The sequence below is a fragment of the Etheostoma spectabile genome, chromosome 16 (assembly GCF_008692095.1).
Source record: "Etheostoma spectabile isolate EspeVRDwgs_2016 chromosome 16, UIUC_Espe_1.0, whole genome shotgun sequence".
Lineage (NCBI taxonomy): Eukaryota > Metazoa > Chordata > Actinopteri > Perciformes > Percidae > Etheostoma > Etheostoma spectabile.
This window is the reverse complement of record NC_045748.1, coordinates 22,987,394-22,996,447: the sequence shown is the minus strand read 5'-3', so window position 1 is coordinate 22,996,447 and position 9,054 is coordinate 22,987,394.

The window sequence follows — 9,054 nt, the reverse complement described above, 5'->3', positions numbered from 1 at the left end:
CTAATTTAGTTACCTTTTGGAAGAAGTAACTAGTAACTGTAACTTATAGCCATCTTTACAGTTTGCTTAATTTACCAGACAAAACAGGAATGAGGTACTAAAAGGACTACTAGTAATTTAAAGATGTGGTAGCACTGGATCTGGGCGGGAAGGAGAACTCTGGGAGTTGGAAGATGTGTGTCGCGATTCTGCCTTCTCCCTCCAAGACACAGGTTCAGAGAGTGTCACAGAGTGTCACAATTTTGGTTTCATTTTCCGTATCATTAAAGCCCTAATATATACAGATTAAAGAGCAGCAGATCAATCCGCAATACACCTAATTGCTATGCAATATACAAAGTTGTTATGAAATATACCGAGTCGTTATGCAATTTACAGAGGTGCTGTGCGCAAATAACCACCAAATACTGGATAGTGATGAGAATCAATAGAACCCTGTGTAGTAAAGAATATGTTTCATTGTGTAGTTCTATATATAGGCTAATATGTGACACTCTAAGACCACAATTGAACATATAGAGCCGCATGCAGGTCCAATGGTCATGTGATAAACTAGTGATGACGACTAGTGTTGATTCAATCTGCAATATACATAGTTGTTATGTAATTTACAGAGTTGCTGTGTGCAAACACCCACCAAATACTGGACAGTAATGAGAATCAATAGAACCCTATGTAGTAAAGAATATGCGTTTCATTGTGTAGCGCTATATATAGGCTAATGGATGACACTAAGACCACAAATGAACACAAGAGCAGCATGCAGGTCCAATGGTCATGTGATAAACTAGTGGCGCAAATGACATGGTCAACTGTGCTTCAACGATTAAACCCCACTGTACTAAAATGCATCCATAAATGTTAACTATTGTTTCTGAATGACATATCTTGCAGTAGGTTCCTAGCATTACAGTAGACATGAGCATGCTAACCTGAACTGTAATAAAGAACAACATGGTCATGTTGGCTACACAAACAAAGATACATACAATACCGGCGGCGACATAATAACGTAACATGGAACTTTAGGAGCATGGATTCGTGTCCGCAGCGAACTACAAAAGGGTAATGGCAAAGTTGTGCATGTGCGCAAATGCGTGAGTCGAAAGACTGACCTAGCCTCATCAGTCCAGCAGGGAGTTTAACAATGTTGGCTTTGCACCTAGCTGCTGGACCAAGTGCAAGAAGTGCAAAGGTCCAAAACCAGAAGACGTAAAGTGACAACAACAAGAAGAATGTGACAAATGTGTCTACAGTGTATACGATGTAGTGTATAATGAAAAATAATTTTAGTAACCGAGGTCAATCCTTGGGGATTTTTTTTTTCCTGTCTTCCCCTTTTAATTTTTATCTGTTTACTAATCCCCAATGGGGAAATTACAATTTACACTGTGTCCACACTTGTTAGTAGTCACACACATTCCTGAACCACACACACACACACACACACACACACACACACACACACACACACACACACACAGGATCTATACATGCACCAATGGAGAGATGTCAGAGTGAGTGGGCTGCCAGTCGAACCAGCGCCCTGAGCGGGTGGGGGGGTACGGTGCCTTGCTCAACAGCACCGGGCAGTGCCCAGGAGGTGAAGTGTCATCTCTCTAGCCACCAATCCACACTCCCTTCTTTTTGGTCCATACGGGGACTTGAACCAGTGACCCTCCGGTTCCCAACCCAACTCCCTATGAACTGAGCTACTGCCACCCCCTGCCATTCCCTTCCCTGGCCAGGCTCCCGGGGACCCCACAAAGGACAACGCCGCGAGGGTGGCAGAAATACTATTGGACACAGTACGGGTCTCGAAGGTGGAAGGGCAATGTGGTAGAAAATGTAATCAAATACAGGACTGGTATCGGGGACCCCGGATGGCAGAAATACAATTTAATACTGCGTGGGTCCCTGAGACCCCAGAGGACAGGATGGTGGAAAGTGGGGAACTCGTTTGAGTGCAGGACGGGGTCTCTGGGACCCCGGAGGACGAGATGATGAAAAGTGGGTACACACATTTGAGTGGGTTATCAGTGGGCCAAAAGGACGAGATGAGCGCAGTGGGGGAACCGCGTTCAGCTGTAGGAAGGGTCTCAGGGACCCCAGAGGCTGCGTGGTTCCTCGGGACTGCAGAGGACAAGATGGTGGGAAGTGGGAAACGCATTCCACTACAGCACGGGGTCTCTGGGACCCTGAAGGACGAGATGAGCAGGTAGCAGAAAAATATGATTAGAAACAGGACGGCTCCACCAAAACTGGTGGAGGGCTCCAGGGGGGTTGGGCCGCTGCTACCGGGTCTGGGGCTCTCCGTGTCCCGCTGGAGATCAGATCAGATCGAGGTTGGCAGCAAAGCTTTCTAGGAATGTTTCCATGCTGGCCGAGTCCCATTGAGTCCCACTGGTCTGTCTGCGGATGCAGGGCCAGGAGCTCATCGCCAGTGTTTCAGTTGGACTGTTAATAAGGGTTAGGATAACTAAAATGTATTTATTTAGAAGTGGGCTGGCTGCTAGTTCCGCTAGCTTCCGCGCTCAACTAAGGCAGCGCATCTATGTCGATGACAATGGTGTTTTGATTCAGATGGACTCCCAAGACAAAACTGCTCACCTGACGGTCCAACAGGAACGTGGCCCCGCCCATGCAAGAGAAAAATCCAGAGACCAGAGCAAGAAATAGCATTGAGAGCAAAGAGGTTTTGAGAGCGAGAAGCAAAATGTTTTGAGTTTAAAAAAGTACTTTTGAGAGAGATTTTTTTTCTCAGAAATAATTTTGAAAATTTCAAGTTTATATTTAAACTTTTTTTAGTCTCAAATATCATTATTGTTTGCTATTGGTATGAAAACATATTTTTCTCTCCCGTAAAATGCTTTTTGCTATCAGTGGGATAACATTTTCTCTCAAAATTGTTTTTTCTCTCTCTCAGATCATTTATTTTCTTGCATATATTAAAGAAACAAATCTAGTTCCATACTGGAGACTCTTGATTCTGTATCCCGCTACCCTCGCCTCCTGCTTCGGGTCCCGAGGCCCTTCCATTGTTTTGGTTGTATTTTCTACTACCATTGCCTCATCCTTTGTAGTAGAAAATAATTCAAAGGTCCCCGGGACCCATGGGACGACACAAGAGTAGTGAAATGAAAATGAAATCGCACCAGGAAGGGTCTCCAAGAACCCGAGGGCGAGGCCACGGTAGTTGACGTAAAATGAATTCAAATAGTACGCGAAGGTCCCCGGGACCCAAAGCACAATGCGAGCAATTACGAAAAGTATATACTGTAAACTAAACAAGTCCACGTATTGTAGTTTATTAAACTATAGCCTAGTCTTGACACATACTTCATATTTCTTTCATCTGATTCTCTATTACTATTATTGTTATTGATTTCATACTTATTATACTTATATATTATTCTTTACCATACTGCAATTGATTCTTATGGTTTACCGCTGTTCTGTTATAATAGATTATATGTATAGTTTATTGACTTGCTTTAAAGTCTGCAGATTAGGAAAATGAAAGCCTGACAATCTCACTGTTTGACTATTCTAACTATATTAAACTATATTTATATTAAAGTTAAAATATAGTTTTCAGTCACCATATTTCAGGTTTTTAAGAAGCTAGATGAGCACAGAGTTTACGGTTTCTGTCAGTATTCAGTCTGAACAACTCAAAGCCTGAGCACCCTTATTTTCATTATTCATTCATTCATTCATTCATTCATTCATTCATTCATTCATTCATACACACCTTTATTCATCGATACATTCTATGAAGGTAAGTACAAAAAGGTGAGACCTTGTAGACTACGATGTGAGAACTTGCAGAACAAAAATCGGAATTTGCATGTTCAAATTTGGACTTGTAAAAATGAAATTTGCACATGTGATCTGAATTTGAAGTCACACAAAGAAAAAAAACGAGAGCTTGTAATAAAAATCTGAACGTGTAAATTGAAATCAAATAACAGTTGAAGGAAATAAACAACACTTTTTGTAGATCTACCTAGAAAAAGAACATTGTACCAACAGTGATCCAAGTTGAATAGAAAGATGCAGCTGAATGATAGTGATGAGACAGCGGTCATGAGAGACAGATAATCAAAGACAGGTAGGCACGGAGGCCAAACACACCACATAGAATTATAGGTTTTTAGAATGAAGAACTACAGTTTCTGATAGGAAAACGTCTCGGGTTACGTATGTAACCCTTGTTCCCCGTGATAGGGGAACGAGACACTGCGTCGGTTATGACACTATAGAGACGTTTCCCATAGTGTCGTAACCAACGCAGTTCGAGTTCCCCTCGAAGGGGAACGTCTCGGGTCACGTATGTAACCCTTGTTCCCCGAGATGGGGGAACGAGACACTGCGTCGGTTACGACACTATGGGAAACGCCTCTATGGTGTCGTAACAGACGCAGTTCGAGTTCCCCTCGAAGGGGAACGTCTCGGGTTACGTATGTAACCCTTGTTCCCCGAGATGGGGGAACGAGACACTGCGTCGGTTACGACACTATGGGAAACGCCTCTATAGTGTCGGAACCGACGCAGTTCGAGTTCCCCTTTGAAGGGGAACGTCTCGGGCTACGTATGTAACCCTTGTTCCCCGAGATAGGGGACACATGAATAAAAAAAAAGGAATATGGCACTTACTTTTCGAAGATCTACCTGAAAAAAAAACACATTGCACCAACATTGATCCAAGCTGCTTAGATAGAAGCAGAGCTCAGCAGCCGTGACAGTAGGGCTTGGCGATAGGGTATCTCTGTATTTTTCCTCAAAGTAACTCGTAATATATACAAGGAGGGCTAAATGTTCAGTTTTAAGTCAAAGCAATGTCACAATTTCGTTTCAGACAGGTTTGCCTTCTGTTTGAATATAACCAGACATCTGCATTTGCAAGTCAAGTTAACTTTCAAAACATTACAAATCCACCAAGGCCCTCTTGCATATATTTTAGTAATATAGTAAGTCTGTCTCTAATGTAAACATAACATTAAGTGACGACGATGTAGCTGAAATCATTCATTAAAGCACCACTATGTAACTTTACCACTTCGCTCCCCCTACAGGTTGGATGCGGAATTGTCCCATTATGTTTCATTGGAACTACAGATCCGCTACCCGATCTGGCAGATTTGCATAGTGCGGTTATAGCCGAAATGATTATGGAAACATTATTCTAACTTACAAAAAGTTATCTAGTGTTTTAAAGTGTCTAGTCTGTAAAAAAAAAACGGGGTATGACTGTTGAGTGTGTTTGTTTTGATATGCCAAATTTTTATTAAATAAGTGATTATTGGTCGGACTGTTGAGATAAAGCTATACTAGTTGAGCTACCACTTGTTGCCATAGCAACTCAAAAAGCCCTGTGCTGTAGCCGTCTCCAGTCAGAGGACACATACTATTGAAGTTACATTATCTGGGTCACATGACAGAGATATTACTCCAAGATTTATTTCCAGGGATTCATTTTAAACTTACATGTTTGAAAAGTAATGTCTAAATAAAACAAGTTTATATATTGGAATAAAAGCAAAAATTATTTTGTTAATCTAACCATTTGTCTTAGCCAATTAATGATGTATTAACATGTTAGCGATGATCAAAGACAGTTAGGCAACAAATGAATCAAATAGACATGTTTGAAGTAGACAATAGATAAGTTTATATCAAATATAAATTGTTATCTGTGACACAAGTTTATCTTAGTAAACATAAAATAAACATTTTCTGAGGCCAAAGTGTGTGTGTGTGTGTGTATACATGTTTAACTGTGTTAAAAATAAATATCTAATCTATTTTTTAACAATACTTGTTGCATATTTTCCAGTCTATTTAATGTGTATTTCTGTTATTCTGATGTCTGTATTTTCCTTTTGAGCTGCTTCAATATGTGAATTTCCCCAGTGTGGGTTTGATTGAATTTATTTCACATTTAAGAAGCTGAAATCAGAGCAGTTAAAAAAAAAGAAAAAAAAAAGACTCAAAACAATTTGTTATTAAAATAGTTGCCGATTGATTTCATAAATGATGATGCTATTGCTGCAGGTAATGTACTGTATACTGAGTGCATCAGTGCTTGTTTGCCTTTGAAAACATGGTGAATGACTGCATATTTAATCAAAACTAAAATCAGAGTGTTCTGCTAATAAAGCTTAGTTGAATCGAATCGGATGGAGGGAATTGGGGGACGAAACGTGACTTCCTACACTCAGGTTCAGGCTGAATGAGGTGCTTTGTGCCAACGAAGGTCCACACCAACACGCTGTTCTTTGAATTGTTTTGGGGCAGGCCCAAATGTACAAAAACGACACTATGTCAACTCATAAAGCGCGATTTATAAAAAGGAGAGCAGGGTGTCTCAGCCCACAGCTTCCTTCCATTCAGGATACACAGAAAGCTGCAGGAAGGCAGCATCTCCATCTCACTGCACATGGGAGGCTAGGGACGGAACACAATATACAGTAAGTACACCTGCTCTTATCACTTTACCACACATCTGAATCACTTCTAGTGATGATTTGGATTTAGGAAAAAAAAATGCAAACCTATAAGATGTTAAAGTCACTGTTAAAATCTTGTATCTTAAATATCAGTTTAAAAACTAAGACAGACCACTATCTTTTAAGTTTACAGATTACTCGTTTTCTGTGTAGTGTTCCACTGAATACAAGGGAGGACCCAAATGCAAAGACCACGGGCCTGTTGCACGAAAGTAGAATAATGATGTCCAGGATAAGTGAAAAAGCGCAGCTTGATTCAGTGTGATCCGCCCATCGCGGATTAATCACGTTTGTAGCACGTTTGTTGAGCCAGGATGAACAGGGGAAGCCATGTCCAGTTAGGTGTACATAGCTGGGATAAGTGCACATTCACGGCTTTATTAAATAGACCACGTTATCGATCACAGATTTACTGATGCAGAGATGGCGAAGACGCATGCGCCATTTGTTTCACCCAATGAGCAGCAGCTTCTAAAGGAAAGTTACTAGGAGATGAACATAATATGCAAATAAAGGGAACTACGGCTCTTATCAAACGGAGAGAAAAAGCGCAACAGACTATTGCAGACCGACTGAATGCGCAAGGATGTAAAGAAACATCTTTGTCGACTAGTCACTCCACATTTTTACAAAGTTGTAGGCTACACTGTTTTCATTGCTTTTAATATGCTGGTTTAATGTGTTGGTTTTATTGCTGTATCCGTTTTTATGTGATAAATGTGCTGGTTTTAGCTTAAAGTGCCTTTGAGTAGCCTACCATGTAAAGCACAATATATATATATAAAATGTATTATTTAGCCTACTTTGCCTTAAAAGTGAGCAAAGGGAATAATATTCCTTTGGAAATTAACCCTAAGGACTCTAGGCTTCATTTCAAACCCTCAATGCGGTAACATGTTTTACAACCATATGCACAAATCTCTATAAGCTGTGTCTAATTCTAAATATCTTTGTACAATTAATGTTCGTACAGAACAATCAGAAAGAGACAAAAACTAGAAAAAGAAAGTGACTTCATACACGCTGTGAGCATATGTAAAACAATGGGTTTTTTTTTAATTCTTCTGCACCAAAATAAAAAGATTAAGAAGCATTGTGGTGTTCCCATTGTGATAATGTAAACTACATTATTTACGTACATAGGCCACGTTATTGGTCCAGGGATGTGAGACTAATTGAGAAGGTTGTGAAACCAATGTATGCTACAATAAAAAAAACAAAAAAAACATTAGGCCTACATATTGAGCAAACCAAACTATCCTTTAGAAAAGTACAAGCAACAAGAAAATTAATCATGAATGTGTTGGTCTGACCAGTCTGCCATTAATGTCATCTGGGCCCAGTTTTTCAAAAAATGTAATCTGGATCAATATTGATCACGGATTAGTAATCCTTTTTTTGCGATCGTGATCACGTAATCCATCTTACTTTTGAGCCAGTTTTTCAAAGCAACATCAATTGGATCAATCTGATCGGATAGGAACTTTTCAGGATCACCAAATCTGGATAACCAGTGTTCAAACAGGAAGGAATTCACAAGTAGAACTATAGAATGTAAAGAGCACAAGTAGAATGGCCAGTGTGGGGTCAATATAGTATTTTGCAAGAACGAGCAAACAGGAAGTTCAACAAGTAGTTAGACACTATTTCTGATTTGATTTGGTTTGGATCAAAAATCAGTGATTGCCATTCTTTGCATTTTTTTGGTTATTCTGTAATCATTGCATGAATCACTAATAAATATTGTGATGAATATATAGGCCTATTTATATATATCAATTATTGATAGAAGAAAATGTATTGTTTTTGGTCAATTTTGACAGCTGTTTGGGGGATAATTTTATGAGGCCAAACTCTTTCTACTTCGCTGTAGGCCTATACTGAAAGGCTGATTACGTTAAAGCCTACCTAATCACTGTAGCCTGACGGATGAACAAATAAAATTAAAACCTTATGAATAAATAGGATATCTTGTAAGATACTGCATGATCCAAATTAGTATTATTTGTACATTGTTAAAGTTTTCAACATTTTGGGCATGAAATCCCCGCTGAGTCACACCTTCTGATGGGATCGTTTAATCCAGATTTTTTGGATCAAATGATCCAAATCCTACAAAAAGGTTCGAAAAACCCAATACAAGGTTTGATCCAGATCAAAACCAAGATTAGATTATGTGATCTAATCGATTGTGTAATCCGTTTTTTCTTTTGAAAAACCCATTTTCAACATTTGATCCAATCCGTTATCCAAAATCCTAGTGGATTACTTTTGAAAAACTGGGCCCTGGGAATATAGCCGCATTGTCCTACTTAATCTCAGGAGCGTCCTGTATAAACGTGAAGCTGCACAGACCACAGACACCACGCTGCTCATCTTTACTTTTACAGAGATTGGACACTGATGCGATGGTCTGCTGGCAGGCAGCGGCCTCTGGGCAGCTGCCGGACGCCAGGTAGCCTCAAAACACTAGCGTCACTGCGTCCACATTCGGACGCCACTCGCTATTGGCCCTATCCGGACACCTTCAGCCTGACGGACT